This window comes from Manduca sexta, chromosome 7 (genome assembly GCF_014839805.1).
Source record: "Manduca sexta isolate Smith_Timp_Sample1 chromosome 7, JHU_Msex_v1.0, whole genome shotgun sequence".
In the NCBI taxonomy this organism is placed as follows: Eukaryota; Metazoa; Arthropoda; class Insecta; order Lepidoptera; family Sphingidae; genus Manduca; species Manduca sexta.
This window is the reverse complement of record NC_051121.1, coordinates 3,926,134-3,944,836: the sequence shown is the minus strand read 5'-3', so window position 1 is coordinate 3,944,836 and position 18,703 is coordinate 3,926,134. Positions and strand designations below refer to the sequence as shown.

At 35.8% G+C, this 18,703-nt stretch overlaps 1 protein-coding gene, 1 long non-coding RNA gene and 1 other non-coding gene across 3 annotated transcripts in view; 2 read left to right on the top strand and 1 right to left on the bottom strand.

The window, feature by feature from the left end:
• Nucleotides 1-3,134: 3,134 nt before the first annotated feature.
• LOC119193863 lies at nucleotides 3,135-4,813 on the bottom strand. Its single transcript, XR_005114094.1, has 2 exons — nucleotides 4,097-4,813; nucleotides 3,135-3,326 (listed from the first exon to the last, which is right to left on the bottom strand). It is a non-coding gene; the product is annotated as an uncharacterized LOC119193863 (long non-coding RNA).
• A 1,986-nt stretch (nucleotides 4,814-6,799) lies between these two features.
• LOC115447744 overlaps nucleotides 6,800-18,703 on the top strand; it is a 39,937-nt gene continuing 28,033 nt past the window's right edge. Inside the window, exons 1-2 of the mRNA XM_037447730.1 lie at nucleotides 6,800-6,931; nucleotides 8,657-8,747. The gene's annotated coding sequence lies outside the window, so the exon portion shown is untranslated. The remainder of the gene's footprint in view (nucleotides 6,932-8,656; nucleotides 8,748-18,703) is intronic.
• On the top strand, nucleotides 7,386-7,457 carry Trnaq-cug. The gene has a single exon. It is a non-coding gene; the product is annotated as a tRNA-Gln (tRNA).

Below are 18,703 nucleotides of genomic sequence, written 5' to 3'. Positions count from 1 at the left end.
AGTACATCTACATGGACCAACTTCTAAATTAATATGAAGATTTTTTTATACCGAAAAAGTATACGATGGCTCTGCCCGCGTCTAAAAGTTTTCCTGGGATACAAAGTAGCTTATAACACTCGGGAGTTATATATATTCCTATGAGTATGGCAAAGGAAATTTAGAAAATATCGACAAAAATACCATTAAACAGTATAGGAAGGGTGGAGGGTATATAACATTATGGACTTACAACTTTCGAGATTTAGAGTGTTACCAAAAAAGAAGTGGCAAAAAAGGCATGCCTATGATACATACAAGGATATGCAAGTATTCGAAATATAAATCTAGAGTATCCCTTCATGTCTGACCTGTGTGGCAAATTTGTAATTTAAATTTACATTTACTACTAAATCCCACGTCCGCCGGGATTGTAACCCGCATCACTCCGTTAGTTCCCACGCTCCACATATCACGGCATCATAGCCCCTAAGGAATCCCTTTATAAAATAAGATATAAGATCTTAACAATATATGTCTAATTATCCTTAAATATGTTGGACTTAAAATATGAAGAACTTTGCCAATTAATAATATTAGTCATTAGAAGGGCCTTTTAGACTACGTTGATGCCCGGAGCCCCTGAGAGATCATACAGTTTGGGGCCTTTTTGAAAAGCCTTAATATCTCTGAGTTTGCTATTCTAAGCGTATTAATATATATTTTTTAATAAGATTAATTGGATAAATAATACATGAGGTGTGGGTTTTGCATTTCTAATAGAATCAAGGGCCCCTGAATTTTAGAACCCGAAATAATTTACGTATAACATAAGAAAGTAATTTTATATGCTGGAAAAGCATTATATTATATAATATATTCATATTGTCTGCTAATAAGGATTGCCTCGATGGCGCTGTTGTATTATTGTATATTTGTGTTGAGGTTTCGGGTTCGATTCCCGGGTCGGGGAAGTGATATTGGTTGTTTCTACTTAGTATCACCCCGGAGTCTGGAATTTGTGCTTGATATGGCTCGCTACCTATCACATCATGGGATGGTATATAGGGTTGTAAGTGGGTGCTCCAGATGCGCCCCTGCCTCTTCCGGGATAAAAGGCCTGAGTGTGTCTACGAAAATTAGATTTAACACCTCATTATCCAAAAATAATATAACTAAAATAAAGTTATTAAGTTTGACTTGTTATTATACAGAACCCAACCGCCATACCTACGAATTCCCTTACCCACTTTTGTACAGAATTCATTCGTCGCGGAGCTGTTTTTATTAACTTTCGCAAATAGTAACAGGGATTAAACGAAAACTGAAACAGATTTAAGTGTTTACTCAGAGATATTTATATTGTGCAAAATGTATCTTAAAAGCTGTTCTGAAAAATATATTCTTCAATTGTCAAGTTGAAATCCTTTATGGAACTTAATCGAATTATTAATTGCAGTTTTTAAAGCTTTAGATAAGGTTGAAAGTAATTTTAAATTGTTAAAAAGTTAATTACTGAGTATACAGGTCGCGTTATGACTGTCTGTTGTATTATTTGTATTAAAATGTAATTCTAGTTGCGTGTTAGTATTCGTAGAGATTGAGAGATATAATAGGCATTGCTAGATCTTAATCTAAGAAGGTTAGATGCATTGGTTCAAGCCATCAGTTAAGATATTTCTCGCAAGCATAATGGCTTTGCATCAGGCCATACACATTACACACTACATACACTATGAACTATAGAAGCGCTAACACTTTCAGAAAGTGATGGCGATTTCATTTTATCCGTGGCTCATCCTCACCACCATGCCATCAACGGTGGCGACCTTAGCCGACGCGAAGTCCCGAGCGGAGCCAAAAACAAGTTCTCCGGTTGTAACAATTTCGTCAGTAAAGATCGTAAAAAAAGGTTCTCCAAGGTACCACACGAGGCCCCTGTATGCGGTGCCGGGCGGTTCTAAGGCCGCTTCTGATTACCAAACAAGACTTAATGAAATCAGACATTAAACTGAAATCAAAATAAGATAACAAAACATTTTAAAACTATGTTTTAATTCTCAAACTTTATGTAGATATTACAATGGAAATTCAGCCGTAATGCCACCAGTCACACGAAATTGTAACCCGCTTAGAATGTATAAGAGCGAATCTAGTTAATTTACCGCGTCCTTCTCAGGTTAATTGCGTTTAGCTAACGGTAATGAGGACGCAAATGGATTTGAATTGTGGATTATAGCTTTAATCTCGTTTGGTTAACATTGCAACCTGTGAGGCACGTACGACTTGTACAGCGAACTATTGAGTTAATGTGTGTTCATTTGTGTCTACTTTTAATTTATTTTTTATTTATCTAAAATCAAGTGTAATAAAGTGGCGATAGCTTAATGGGACTGCCGAGAGGAATATCTCCAGGTTCGAGATTCAAGGGCACGCATCTATAACTTTTCTAAAGGTTTTTGATTTTTCTTTGTGAATTATCGCTTGCTTTAACGGTGAACAAAACATTGTCAGGAAATCTATAGGAATTTGAGGGTATGTGTAGTCTATCAAATTGCACTACACCAGAGTACTGGACTAAAGTGTAAACTCTCTTAGTACCTAGTAGAGGAAGTCTGTGCTCAGCAGTGGTACCAATATAATACAAGACATGATATTATTAAAGTGTAATTCTTTTTCAAATTTGCTCCTGTTACTTATGCACAAGATAAATCTCTCACGCAATAAGACATAACTTCTAGCACTCGGGAATAATGTAGTTATTAATGTTGGAGTCAGTGGTTTTAGAGACTCACGTGTACGTAACACATGAATTAATAAAGTTGATTGGTATATACTTAATTAGTAGCTAAGAAAGAAAGAAAATCGATTTACTAGTTAAAGTTGCATAAACAAATATAAAGTACTTAAAATAATAATAAATAAATGGCTGGTCGCGAATATGACCGGTAGGTTACCACTCGGCATTATGTGACGTGGTGCAAACCACAACACAACGCTGATTTCAGTAGTCACCTCTACAGGCATCAAACTAGGCACCAGCTACTTAATAACAGTAATAAAACATTAAAAAAGTAGATTCACAATTCTGTGTTGAAATTAAAAAATAAATATCCACGACACAAATAAAATCATAAAGGAAAAAATAAAATGTGTTTGTTTGTTCTTCACCTTTATGATAAGTAGTACATACATAGTCATCGGTTAACCCAGCGTCTTCGCTTCGGGATCTTCCTGATCCAGGATTTCGTCGCAGCTTAAAACATCTGGGATCAGTGCTCGTTGGCGAGCATATCACTTTATCATATAGAAAAAGGTATGGAAATCCTCTGGACGTTTTGGTGCGCCTGGGAATTGAATATGGAATTTCAGCATTTAGAACCTAATTACCAGTGGCGGAAGTTGATATTTTCGGAATGGGAACACAACATATAAGTTCTGATATACATAAATGCGGTTTGCAAATTGTTTTAATGATAATTAGATTCTACATAACCTCTATATAAAGGGAAGCCGGTAGATCCTTCGCCACTGTTAACTATCATACGTTTTAAAATTATTATTAAGAACAATAGATACTGTAATAACTGCCATGAATGGGTGTATAATTGCTGATATTATTGAACACAAACAAAAATCAACGAGTATTTGTTCATACAAGTGTAAGTATTATTTTTCTAAAGCGTTGTCAGAGCAATTGTGATATTTTTGTTTCGCACTTGTCATCAACGTGTTCTAAATTATTATGGTAATGATAAAAAATATAAAAATATTTTTTTTTATGATTTTTTTTTTTTTATTTGTCACGACAATGTGACCCCCTGCACCTGATGGTAAGTGGAGGGGCGTCCATTAGAATGTCCACTGACGAGAGATGATCACCCACCGGCATTCGACATAATTATGTCGGCTTGTTGGAATCGGATATACACAGGCTGATCCTGGAACGCGACACACGTGGGACACTATGGCGGGTTTTAACACATTGTACGGCTATGTATTTTATCTTTAGAAAATTACAAAATAAGGCACAGAAATGAATTTAACCATTCAAACATGTTTATGCAGTAAACTCGAGACGCATACATAATAACGATATTTATAAACACCTACTAACCTCAAAAGTAAGATGGTAAAAGCGGGTTTGCAAAATGAGAAGAAATATGGTAATGAGGTAAATTTGTATGTTGCCGCTTGCTATCTTCGGTGGATTTTAAAGTATAATTTTGTAGACAGAACACCCGCTAGCGTCGCCTGCTTGAAAAATCTGTCAACCGTCCATTTTAATTTAATATTGTCCATAAATTATGGCATATTGTGGTGCATTTTGTCCGGGTTTTTACAGCGTATTGGTTATTTATTCAGAGAACTGTCTTGGGTTATTTTACAAGTTCTGCATTCTAGGTTATTTCCGAACGAAATTCTATGCATGCGAAACTTTATTGTATAATGTTGATTTGTTATGTTGGCATTGTGAAGTAATTTACACTGTTAGTGCAGTTCAGATAAATTGTCGGCTTCGTTTGAGTTATGACGTCACTTTACACATTTGTGATTTTTTCGAGAAATAACGTAGCTCGGTGTCAGTACCAAAGAGTGTATAATATTTTAAGTACCAGATATAGGAAGGACTCACATTTTACATACTGGTTATGAAATTCTTTATGATATCATTAAATAATTTTATTTATTATAATTTGTTTTTATTACGTACATACATTGTCCGAGCTCAATATTAGCAAGAGGAAAGCAAGGTAATTGCCCGACTTTCACTTAGTCAACCTCGCAAACCTCCAACCACTATCGCGGCTAGTCCGCTTACTAACTTTTTGTATTTTTATAAATAAAATGCCTTCCTGTGTGAATGAAAATACGTTTCATTTCATAGGTTAGTAATAAGTATACACTATTTAACTTATTTTTAGCTAATAAATGCATTTTATTCGACTGTCATGGCGACCAGAGACCAATAAACTAGATGGCCATGGCGGTCGACGCTCGGGCCTTTGTTCGGGCCGTATCAATGCGAGCTGCTAGGGCTGTAAAGTATGTAAATAGTGCGCTATTTTTATGTGCAATTTTGTTAGTCTATGACGGGTTTATTTGTAAAACCTCATTGATTATAGAATAAAAAGACAGTGGCGATGGTGAAATTTTCGGTGGTGAAAGGGTACGAAACATAAGGTATAGGTACTAATATCATGCATAAATGCGGTCTGCAAGACGTTCTGATGATAATTAGATTCTACAAAAATTCTACTAAAACGGAAGCCGGTAGAAATTAGATTCTACAGAAAGGGAAGCCGACAGGAATTGGGTTATATAGACCCTTCGCCTCTGTAAACTACATACACGTATTAAAGAGAATGGCGCCTAATGTAGGCAAGGCCTGTGTTTGTCCACAAGTTCTCACTTCTTGGAAATAGAAATTCATTTGCATTTTCATCTTATAGCCTTTAATGATATAGGCATGAACTTATGTATATTTTAATAAACCACTTTTAATGCGTGTGCACAGTTCCGAGTTGGTGATATTCCTAACGTTTTAGAAACAGCTGCAAAATTAATTTGCTTGTTTATGTAATGTGGTTACCGTGGTTTTTAGAGCGTAAGTTGCGGCCTGAGTGAACTTTTGGCGCAACTTATTTTAGTAGTAAATTATAGCACTAACTGACCACTGATTGAAATTTTATTTAAGAACTGTTTGATATATTATGCTTATTTGATTATTTTATGTAGTTTTTAAAGAACAAAATACAATCTCAGTGATTAATAAGTATATTTGATCTGAAATGTGTCCAAAACCTATTTACTTTTTTTTAATCAGTTTGCGCATTTAATTGTAAGTTGTATTTATTTTACTGGTAGTTACTTTTTTGTAAAAGGGATAATATAATTTACCTTACAAACATACAAGTTAATAATCTTAAAAAATAATTAACATTGAAATATACCGCGTCTTGCCAAAGAGAGAAAAAAATTAACATTGAAAATTTTTATATTATTTATGTGCTGCCACGGCATTCTATTTTTGGATTTTATTTTGTAACAATGTCGCTAGATGGCGGTAGGAAGTTCGAATAGAATTCGCCAACTTTCGGTTCAATTTGTTATTGACTAATAAAAATCACTTTCCTAAATGCTCTTTTGTCACTTTTTTTTCCAATGGATATAATTTGAAAAACGATTGACTGTGGAGTCGGTTTTACACAATGAGAAAAGAAATATTTTTTTTTCATTATATTCATTACCAATTTATGCTCGCAGCTCCGCCCGCTTGTAAAAGCTTTTCCAGGATAAAAGCCCGGATTTAAGTATATTTATCTGGGATAGAATAGCGCCAATATATTAAGTAAGACCGCTACCAATACAGGGGTGAAAACTGCATTCAATTCTATGCAGTAGATTGTACGCGATGCGTGTACAAACATATGCACAGACAAAAAATCTAAAAACTGTTATATTGGCTTCTGTTGCTCGAATAAAAACCCCTCATATTGATTTTCTTCATTAACTATAATGTACAGACATCGGCTGTTGCAATTTTATAATATTTAATAGATTTCGAAGTCTGCGATTTATTAGTTTCTATTTATTTTACTGGTAAAATAAATAGAATTTTGATTTGTTGCTTTAGTAAGATTGATTCATTGGTTTGATTCATTGCTTTAGTAACAACACCCTCCTGCACATGGCTTCATATCCTGGGAAAGGAAACTAAAGTAAAGTAGGTGATAAGTTCATTACTTACTAAGATAAAAAGGCGTGTGTAAATAGCATTAATTTAAGTCGCAGTAATTATGCAGGCAAGACACGCTGCGGTGTGGTGGGAGTCGCGTTGATTGTTCGAATTAATGGCAATCGGTTGCAATCAATTTGCGGTCACTAAACGACACGGAGCGAGCGCTGTCTCGTCGTTCAGTTGTTAATTCGTGATAACAATTATTGTGTGGTATGTATTAACATATTAGAATACTTATTTGTTAATATTGTCTTTGGGAAACATAACCTTATACATATAAGCATATTATTATGACTAAAACACATTATATCGTTTTTATATTCGTCATATTATCTAAAAGGTCACAGGAAGCGTCCTTATCGTCATTACTATAAAGACCGCAATTAATTTATATCCAAAAACATTGTGTTCTGTTAATCGCATTTAAGAACATTGTCCAAAACGATAGATTAGAGAATTTAAATTATTTGTATATCGTAGTTTATTTTTATATATCACATAGCTGTTCTTGAAAGCACAGGGTGTTTCATTCGCGGTTTTGAAAGTTAATTTTTGCTGGTAAGAACGAAATGCCACTATAGGTATAATAAAGACAGCAATATTCTGATCATGCGTAGTACAGTATTTTTAGTAATTGATTGAAAATTTCGACGTATCTCTCACCGGTCCCATGGTGTAATGGTTAGCACTTTGGACTCTGAATCCAACGATCCGAGTTCAAATCTCGGTGGGACCTGCTTTTTAATTTTTTATATTTATTTATTTTTCCAATCTTTTTTTACTTACCAAGTCCGTTTTTTTATCTGTTTACGGAATTCTAATATTTTTTAAATTAACTTTTGGATTGCCCTTCCCTTTGGTATCAAGTGATAAGTACTCATTGTAAGAGTACTCAGAGACAATTGGATTCAGATGAAAGTTAAAAATACTCGATTTCTATGATGTGCGTCACCAAAATAAGCGATGATTTTATGTTTGTTATTATCACGAAGTACAAACCATTTTTTATCTACGCCTGCTAGTTTAATCATAGCAATAAAGTTTTTAATAAATTTATATTTCACGTATTGTTGCTATTTCTAATACGTAAGGACTTTTATTTCTATGTAGTAGCTTACATTTTATGTATCTTTTTGCTGGATATTAATATATACATTGTCTACTTTTTAGTAATATTAATTCTAAAGTTTGGTCTATCTCACTAAAAAGTATTTTAACCAATAAGTACTTGAATGGGTACGGTGGCTAGATATATAAAAAATAATTGTCAAAATAATAAGGCTTTAATCACTCACACCACGTTTGAAGTTAGACCACAACCTACTCGGCTATTTAGTTAGCTTCAAAGAAAGAGTACACTTTACATTTTTATTGGACATTTTCTTTCTTCAGATTTGAATAATATTGTTTTAACTCCGCGACAGAAGTTACTTCTCCGGAGTGGATACTGGGAAGATATAGCTAGATATATTTAATCCGTTTTGTGTTCGCAATGTGAATTTTTATTCCTTTGTTCTTTTGATTTAAGCATATTAGATATGGTAATAGCGAATTTAGACAATTTTAGAAATAAGCAAGAAGATAGAAAGATGTTTGTATTTGTGATATAGTGACTTCAAAACTGACAAATCTTCAGCGAAAACAAGTTCTGAAACGGCAATAGATTCGTGACGATCCAAATGATTTATTATTTAATTTAATTATAATAATAGCAATTTAAATGCCTCAAAGGTCAACAATACACTCTACTTTTAGAAGCATTATTAGACTTATTATTAAGGTGACTAATTTCTCTGTTACTAAGTCACATTTAGAACTCGAAAAAATAGAGTTACCTCTACTGTGTAAACTTTAATCTTCCCGTTTGAACGTAGAGCGAAATTGACTTTTTTGAGAGGCTCTAGATAGTTTAATTTATGTACACCTGCGTTTCAGACATCGGAGATTCGAACGAGATGAAATTTAGGCGAGATATTTTAAATTAAGCCGCGCTGATTTGTGACGCTGAGTGGCCGCTTGTCTAAATGTAAGTGGAATTTATTTCTTAGAAAGTAATATTAGATAACATTTCAGTGTTTTATTTTTATAATCTTACGGGATGTTTTAATTAGATCATTGAGGAACTATAAATTTATATCTAGTAGTAATGTGTGGGGAGATATTCCCCACATAAATAAAATGTACACCATTAAAGAAAATATAATGTATAAAATACCAATTACAATAATTTTCCGGTTCTCTGTGAAAAATTATCTTCAATATTTGAATACATTTTTGAACTGGCCAGCGCTATGTAAAAATAGAGTGCTGCTTCAGAAAGTATAACTAACCTATTACCTATAAATCTTTTTGTATTAAAATTTTAATTAGATTGATTTATTTGCTCGAAGGATTTGAGTTAAATTTGCTATACATACCAATACTTGAACTAAAAATTAACCTTATTTTAATTTAAATAGATCATAGAATTAAACCCCGAGGAAACAATATCACGCATTTAAAATGCAAGCATAAACCAGTATAATATAGTCATAGCAATCCTACTAACAAACAATTTCATAAACACACCTCATCATACTTTAAAACTTCCCGTTTATTTACCGGCGAAAGCAAACGGAAAAATTTTGTCGCAGTATTTGCGATGTACTTGCCAATAGCGGGTAGTTTATGCTCGGTGATGATGGTAAAGAAAATATTGCCTGTAGTAATGAAAGTATTGAGTTTTTATTCATTCTTTTGAGTTATTGCAGCGAACGACGGAATGAAATTTTCATAATACACTTAGAGCGCTTTATTGTAAGAGATAAAATGTTTAAACGAGATGGGTAAGCGTTTTAAAATTCAATAACAATGCAATTTTGTGTTTTATTAGCTTTTGAAGGGGAAATGTTGATGATATAGTGTCAGGTTTGTGTTTGGGTAGTTTAGGGCTTGTTTCACAACTGCTGAGTAATCGCTGCTCGTAAGATATAAGTCGACCAAATACAAAAGTTCTATGCTCCTAATTAAATTGTAATACAATGAGTACCATCTACATTAGCTGTTTAGTATGATAACTGACAAATATTTACTTGAAACTTGAAACGTTCCCTTGTGAAATAAGAAGTTTGCGGGTTTTTTTAATGGAAACATAATAATGTCTTACTTTTGAATCCCTATTCCTGTTTTATAAAGTTTGGCAACGTACTTGTTAGTGCTCTGCAAGGGTAGTTATTCCTGGCTGATCATTAGATAATTCCAGGGGGTGGATATAGAGTTACGGACTCGGTCCAGCTCGCTCGGGTGCTATACTCCCGAGTATCGACATTGGGACGTAAAACCGGTGAAACCAACAAAACCGTTCCACTCAACCCCTAGTGATGGTAGCGACTCACCGCTTTTATTCGCGAAAAACGGCATCTACCTCTTTACGGCTTGTTTGATTACTTACATCTCCACACAACCAATTATATTACTGATAATTTCTATAAACTCCTTATTATCACTTACAAATCCTCATCTGGTACGCGAATTCGTGGTTCCTCTCAATTCGTTGTCTGCCAAAAATATGAATGTTGTAATCATAGGTACATAATGCGCTACGCCTAAAAGTTTAATTGGCAAGATTCGAAGTATGTGGTAAGTGAGTAAAATATAAATGATGGAATTGAAAAAGGGAACTTAATTTTTTTGATTAAAACTTTTTCTTTATGAATATGACTTACTCTTGGCTCTACGTGAACGACTTCAGCTGGATAATAGTTAGGTAGATTCTACATTAATCTAGGGTTTAGTTATCAAATAAGGTGCATACAAATCCATTAAGAGGTTTATGTGCTCACTTCTTACAAACAGACAAGTTGCTGGTGGTAGGATATATTTTATATCCGTCCGGATAGCTACCACCGTACACAAGGTGTTAATACCCGTCATAGTGTCCCACGTAAGTGTGTCGCGTTCTGAGATCAGCCTGTCTATATTTGGTTTCAACAGGCCGGCATAATTGTGTCGACTGTCGAGAGGTAATCTCTTGTCAGTCGACATTCTATTGGACCTCATTCCACTTACCATCAGGGGCAGTGGGATCACACTGCAAGAAATAAAAACAAAGCAAGAAATACACACACACATAAATATTTAAACAATCATAACCCAATGACTTTTGATCAAATATACCATTGACAAAATTAGCACACGAGAGCGCCATCTAATCATCAACACCACATAACTTGAGGATGATCTTGAAATAAAAGTGAAGTTAGCAGGATCATTGACATTATAAGACTTATACAGAGTAAAATAACTCGTCATACGTTCGTCAAGAGTTACGCAAGGTCAGCTAAAGTACATAAAGTATGGCAGGCGGGCGTCATTTTGCGAATGTCAAGGTCGTACCGTTTTTGATTGGTTGATATACTTTAGAACTACTATTTACAATGCCATCGTAATGTAGTACTCTTGAACTACACTACTTATACCAAAAAAAGTTACAATTTTCAGTCAGTTTTTAGTAGGGCCGCAATAAAACTATTGCTGTAAAATTCCTGGTAATTTGGCTTTAATGAATAATTTATAATATTTGTATCCCTTTTTTATTTAATGGGCGTTTGATTCCTTCCTGAATTTCGGCCATGGCGGCCAACCGCTACCGTACAGCCAACATGACTTCGAGCTGCGACTGAGTAATATTTTTTAAAATGGAAAAACCCAGTCATAATTCTTTTGGCCCGTTCCGGGATTCGAACCCAGGACCTCAGCGTAGTAGTCGTACCGTGTACAATTATATCTATGCTGCCGAGGGAGTCAACTGGGCGTATTATGACTTTACAAACAGCCAATCCATCCAGTACTCAATAGATTTGAATGGTTTCAGATCTTGACTAAAGCTAATATTAGGGTATACTATATCGACAAATATACTTAAAAGAAAGGTAAGTAAGAATCATAATAGGCATAATTCTAAGAAATTGTTATTGTGAAACATTTGGGATCAGCATAAGCCCCTGAAGTTGGGAAAGTTCGCGAAAAAACTGGATAAAGTTCAAGATGTGCAATAACTCATGTTTTAGGAACCTACTTTGCAAACTTCTTCTTATTGTTTTGTTTGTTTGAATTCTAAGAAATACCTAATCTGGGAAGTGGTTGAGATACATCTTATTGAATTATATTATACTTTTGATCTATCAGTGGCAAAGAGTGAAATTTTCTTCAAGAAACCCGACACTACATATGAATACTAATTTACATAAACGTAGACTGTAAATTATAGTAATGATAATTAGATTTTATATAAATTATGAAAGGGAACCCGGTAGGAATCGGGTTATTTGGACCAGTGGTGAACGGTGATATTTTTCAAAAGGTAAACCGATGTAAAAAATCCCATGGTTAACATATTGCGGCCAATTTAACGGAAAAGAAAAACGAAGACATATATAAACCTAAAAGGGAAGCCGGTAGGAATCGAGTTGTATAGACTCTTCGTCACTGCTAACTATACTATTTTTAACCGACTTCAAAAAAAGGAGGAGGTTGTCAATTCGACGTGAATGTTTTTTTTTTAAGAGTAGAAGAGACCATTGACAGGTATAACCAATATGCCGGTTTCTTGATAAAGGTCGTTATGCAGTCAAACAAAATATATTAGGTATTCTACACTAAGTTGTTTAGCAGTCTTTTTGAGAATCTATTGAATTTACCTTGATTTTTTTTCAGCCTTGTATTATATTTGAAATAAGTATATTCCAGAATCACGGACAATATACCTTTTACTAAAACCAATCGTTACCTTCTTTTGTTTATAAAACGCATTTTGTACACAAGGCGATATTTTCGGCGAAGCCAGTTGATAACATTATTCTATGCTGGTCTAGAAGTAAAATTTTCGATGTTTCTATTTCATCTGATAATTTTCGGTTACCCAAAACTCGTAAAATATAGTAAATGACTTCTTTTTTATTCGTGCAAGTGACGCCACTGCAACTGATAATAAGTATGGGGTCCAAAAGAATGTCGACTGACGAGAGATTGCCTCGGCAGTTAAAACTTATGCCGGCCTGTTGGAACCTATACACAGGCTGATCCCGGAACGCGCCACACTAACGTGGGCCACTATGGCGGGTATTAACACCTTGAGATTTTATGATCGCACTTTCAAACTGTTAATAGTCCAACCGATGAAACAGCAAGACTTAAAATGAAAATCGCGCGTACTACCTACCCAATATATATCCCATCCCCTCCTTTGTGGCGTGTCGTGGGAATTTCTGTTTAAATTTCTATCAGAACCGCATTATCTACTGTTCACGTGAAATTTGACTTTATCCCAATCGTATAAGGTTTAATATGGTTTGAGTATACATTTTTGCGATATATTTTTTCGGGTCTAAAGGGCGTCTTTACCGAGCTACGTGACCGTGGGATTTTGAACGCGTGAGAAAAATGCATACGGGGCGACTTTTTGCCTTGTCTATGGATTTAACAAGCTTTTTTAATTGTTTTGTTTTCATTTTGCATCGTTTAATAGTGTCGCCGGTTTAAAAAGGATGTTCATTATGACGCGTAAGTATTTTGTAAGATATGGCTTAGTAATATAAATAGTCAATACTAGGGGTGTTAATAGGATTTTGAATTCTATTCCCTTGGACAATTTTTATTAGAAAACACCTGGATTGGCTCCTGAATTTGTTTCTAATAAGATTCACTATCACTATCAGTCGCAGGATATCCACTGCTAAAGATTTACAGATCGCCTTATTGGAAGCGGTCCGCATTCAGCAACCTCCTACGACTTCTATGAGGTCACCTGTCCACCTCGATCCACTATAATGAATTAAATTTTAGCTCTTTGAGTATCTTTCGCAAATAAGAAGCGTAATCCATCAATCAGCATGTCGCCGGCCATTACTGAACGTAGGCCTCCCCAAGTGAGCACCAACCATCCTCGGATTGTGAGAGGCTCTGCTCAAGAGTCGAATCCTGCGAAGGTTGCGCTTGCATGCACTTGCTCACCCCGCGGCCTTCGATTTTAGGGAGTGAGTGTCGAATGGCGAGGTTTTAGTCGGTAGGACGGTTTATACTGGTGAGTCCGGCAGAAATCCGTCAACGGATTTCCCCGTGTCAAAAAAAAAGTGAGCACTAACCACCCCGGTTTTGAGCAGCCGTCATCCATCCACCGCCCCTTTCAAGTCCTCGGTCACTGCAGCAGGACGTCCTACACTACGTCTACCTAATCGCGGTCTCCACTCCAACACCAGCAAAGAAGCTTATACAATAATCGTAAGTCGTGTTTTAGATCCCTTACCCGCTGAACCCCAATAAGTTTCCCCCGTGTGGTTAGCCGGGGAAAGGTGAAGGTCGGGCTCGTTGGGCGTGTGAACCCCACAATATCCCGTGGGAATTGACCCTACATCACACTTATTGACGATTAACCGTTACTTTAATTATAACAGAAAATGTTAATTGCTTCGGCGTAGTTGTGTTTTAGTAATTGCTGTGTTGTCTCAGGTTCGGATTCGGGTAGGGATATTAGGTTTTTGAGTATCAAACCAGAGTTAGATGTGTAAATTTGATATATACTCTTATAACTTTGGACCTAAAATAGTTGGCGAAAAGTCACTCTTCTACGCTGTACTATGCATATATTTTTTTATGATGCAATAGGGAATGAATAATCACCATATCGGTTATAAATATTGGGTAATTTAGGTGTTTTTTTTAATCGAAAAACTTGCAAATCATGATCAGTCATATGAAGTCTGCTGTGGAATATAGGCGAATTTAAAAGATTTCTACAAATTTTGGTACTCGACAGAAATTCAATAAAAATATAAAATAATCTAACTTACCGAGGTGTAGTTGTATTACGGTACGACTGCATTGTTGAAGTCTCGGGTTCGATACCCGGGTCGACCAAAGTGGTATAAATTTTTCTACTCAGTATCAGCCCGGACTCTGGAATTTGTGCTCTAATGGGGATAGGCTCGCCTCTAACACAAAATCATGGGAGGGTGCTCCAGTTACATCCCTGTTTACCCCTTAGGGAAAAAAAACGTGTATATAAATAATCGAAGCGTATTGTCAGATTCTATTAAATAACATGTTAAGAAGTGAATATATTTCGTGTTATTGAAAGTCGTGCGGATCGTTCTGAGCGGCGGTCGTTCACGGTGACCCTTGGAGGGTTACCAGATATTATGATTTTGTTGGACATTTATTAAGGACAAGATGTGATGGTAATGGTAACCATCATAATTGCTTAATATTAGCAAAGGTAATATGAATTTGGAGGCATAGGGAGGTACTACACTCTCTCAAACAAACAATAAATGAGGTTTCTTATATTTAAGCGAATTTTAGACATTTAAATAGAACTATTTTGCAGTTTTATTGCCGTTTTTATATTACACTTTTCTCCCAACGTTTCAAAGACTATGTAGCCTTCTTTGTCATGGAGCGGACTGACAGTCCGCAAAATAATTTTATTTCAATAGATTAAGTCCTGTAATGCTTGATAATGAATGAATAGTTATAAATAATAATAACAATCCTTTGTTATACATTGCTGGGCACTTGCCACCTCTACTCGTGAGAGGGATTTGGCCTTAGTTCACGTCGGCCTAGAGACTTTCCCGCCCTCACACCCACCACTACAACTCCTGTAAGCCAGGATCAGCAGTGGCACGCATTTTGTGACACCGAGCAGTGAAGCTCGGCGAGTCTCAGGGAAAACTAATATGTCATTATCCCGCAACGAAATTAATCAAATAGAAAAAATAGGGAGGAGTTGGAAATATTAATTGTCCACTTCCTCCAGAGCAATGCGGGTGACAAAATCATGATGTAAGGAGGCGATTTAACCTCAAGGATAGGGACGTTTACAACTAGATAAGCTAGTTATAAAGCACCACGGATAAAATTAAATGAAAGGGTCCTATCACATGAGCTGTTAGATTTGATTACAATAGGCATGGCAAAAACGCCGGAAAGCACGGAAATTCCGTCTAGTCTCAACAAGGTCCATGTAGTATACAACCCCAGATGTTATTTGCATACTGTTTAACATGATGTTGCGCTCTTCATGCCAGAGACCACACTCCCAAAGTACGTGATGAGCAGATTGTTCAACCTCGTAACCAGGTGTAGAGCATGGGCACGCAGGAGAATCAACCAGCCTAAATGAGAACAGTTTACCCTTAAAATTACCATGGCCGGTAAGAAATTGCGATACACAGTAATCTATTTCTAGCCAAGTTTTAATTAGGCGATCGCGAACGTACGGAAAGTATTTATATAAATGACGCCCTTTCGAAGACGAGTCCCACCTACATTGCCATTCATTTAATAACTCGTTGTGTACATCAGTGTGCGTTTTAAATAGTCTATCGATTCTTAAGAGCTCGCGAGACGTAAGAAACTTTTTCCATATCCTCTCTGGTTGAGTAATACATAGCGGCGCGACGCTGTACCTCCAAATCGACAGGGAGTACACCCGCGAGGACAGGCAAAGCTTCTGTACTAACAGTTCTATACGCCTTGCACAAGAATATCAACGCCAATCGTTGACTCTGGAGCAGTTTCCTGCGCACAGCACCGATAGTTGCCCTATCGGCCCATACAGGTGATCCGTATGTAATGCAAGCTAAGTAAGTCGCTCCATAGATGATTTTGAGCGTAGTGAAAGACAGTCCCCACGTAGAGGTCGATATCCTTGTCAAGGCGTAAAAGTTACGTTTTGATTTTTCCCCGACGTTTTTTATATGCTCTAGAAAGGAAAAATTTCGTTCTAAAATCAAACCTAAATAACAAACCGATTCTTTCCTTTTTACAACAATATTATTAAATTTTATTCGCGGCGGTGATTTTAATATACCTTTTAAAAGCAGTTGGAACGTTTTGTGAGGTGCGAATGTAAGGCGATTTCTTTCACCCCATTCAGATATTAATTGTAAACACGTATCCGCCAAACTTTCAAGCCCCGATCTAGTATTAGATTCTATTAGTAAGAGGCCGTCATCCGCATATCCGGTTAAAGTCACGTCGGCCTAGTGCGGATTGGCAGATTTCAAATACCCTCAAAATTTTTATAGAAAACTGCTCAGGCATGCACGTTTCCTAACGATGTTTTCCTTCACTGTTAAAGCAAACGATAATTTACAAAAAATACACACACAATTTTAAAAAAAGTCAGAGATGCGTGTCCTTAAGATTTTGAACCTTCATTCCACTACCAACTTAGCTATCTCGGCTACCAATAATTAATAATAAACTATAATTACCTACATGAAATAAACAATGTGATGTTTCTTACCCGGCCTTTGTCCTGCAGTGGCACGATATCCCAGTTGCTACCTAGGCAGTCTCTCATACTTGAGACCTATAAAATACGTGTTAATAGAACTAAGATTTATTCGATTTATTTATTTATTTATTATTATTATTAAGTGGCGATAGCCTAGTTGGTTGTGGAACGGACTGCCGAGACGAATGTCCGCAGGTTCAAATCCCAAGGGCACACACCTCTGACTTTTTTAAAAAAATATGTGTGTCTTCTTTGTGAATTATCGCTAGCTTTAACGGTGAAGGAAAACATCGTGAGGAAACCTGCATACCTGAGAAATTTTCGAGGGTGTGTGAAGTCTACCAACCCGCACTACAGCGTGGTGGACTAAGGCATAGTCCCTCTCAGTAGTTGAGGAGGCCCGTCCCCAACAGTGGGACAGTGTATACTACAGGGCTGATATTATTATATTATTAATCAACTAAGATAGATTCATTTGGGGTTAGTAGAACGATACTTATATTTATATTAGTAAGATTTATGGTAACACTACTTTCAGCGTGAACTATCTTTAACCTTACGATCCGATCATACGTATAGTTTTATTTAACTTGTGAGTATTGGGCGAATAACTTATTTGAATTAAACCTTTTCGCAATTTATACAGAGTTATTTTTACATTGCGTTACTAAATTAAACCATATATATCTTCTTGTAAAGAGCAACTTTAGGACTTCACAATAAGTTTCGAATAAATAAATATTAATAAAAGTATTTTAATTTAACACGTCCCAATATCACACTTTCAGTTAGAAATACTCGCCATATTTGCACTAAACTACAAAATTATCAACAAATCAGAAAAGTAATACTTCGATTTTCGCTTGTCAATTCCTGGCCTCCATACCAGAACCTTCGTCCCTCGTCGGACATCAGTTCTGCTAGTTATGTGCCCTGCTCTCTGCCACTTCAGCTTGCTAATCCGATGGGCTATGTCGTTGACTTTCGTTCTTCTACGAACCTCCTCATTTCTGATTCGATCACGTAGGGAAACACCAAGCATATTCCTCTCTATACTCCATAGCTCGCTGAGGAACTGTGAGTTTTCTTACACGGCCCATAGTTAGAGGCCATGTCTCAGTATATAGTATTATATAGTATATTGAAACTAATTGTGTATTTTTGTAATTAAAAAAATAATAAACTATTAATAAACGTGAGTAAAATTTACTTTTAATTAACAGTTTAAAAAGAAATCGTCGGAATGGGTTAAACTATTATTTTCAAGAAAATTCTTGATAAAATATTTCTCATGCTGGCCAAAGTATAAATAGCCATCAAAATAAATATGTGGTGGATGTTATTCGTAATGCAATAACTGAGGCACATATTTGCGGATCGTTGTGTGATGGGGTGTACTCAGACATTAAATTGATGGGAAGTCATTTAGCTGCAGGGACAATATTAAGGTAAAATATCTTTTATATTAATGTGTTTCGTGAATGCGCAATCCGTTTTTAAATTAAAAAAAAGGTATCGTTTGTCACATTTTATATCTACTTCAGACTTCGGGAGTCTACTGCTGGACATAGGTCTTCCGTAAATATTTCCAGAAAAATCTATTATAAGCAGCCTGAGTCTGCAATTTATGTATTATAATATAACTTTTGATTAGTGGTCTAATTAATCCAATCCCATAAATCATATTATGGAGAATTTCTTGT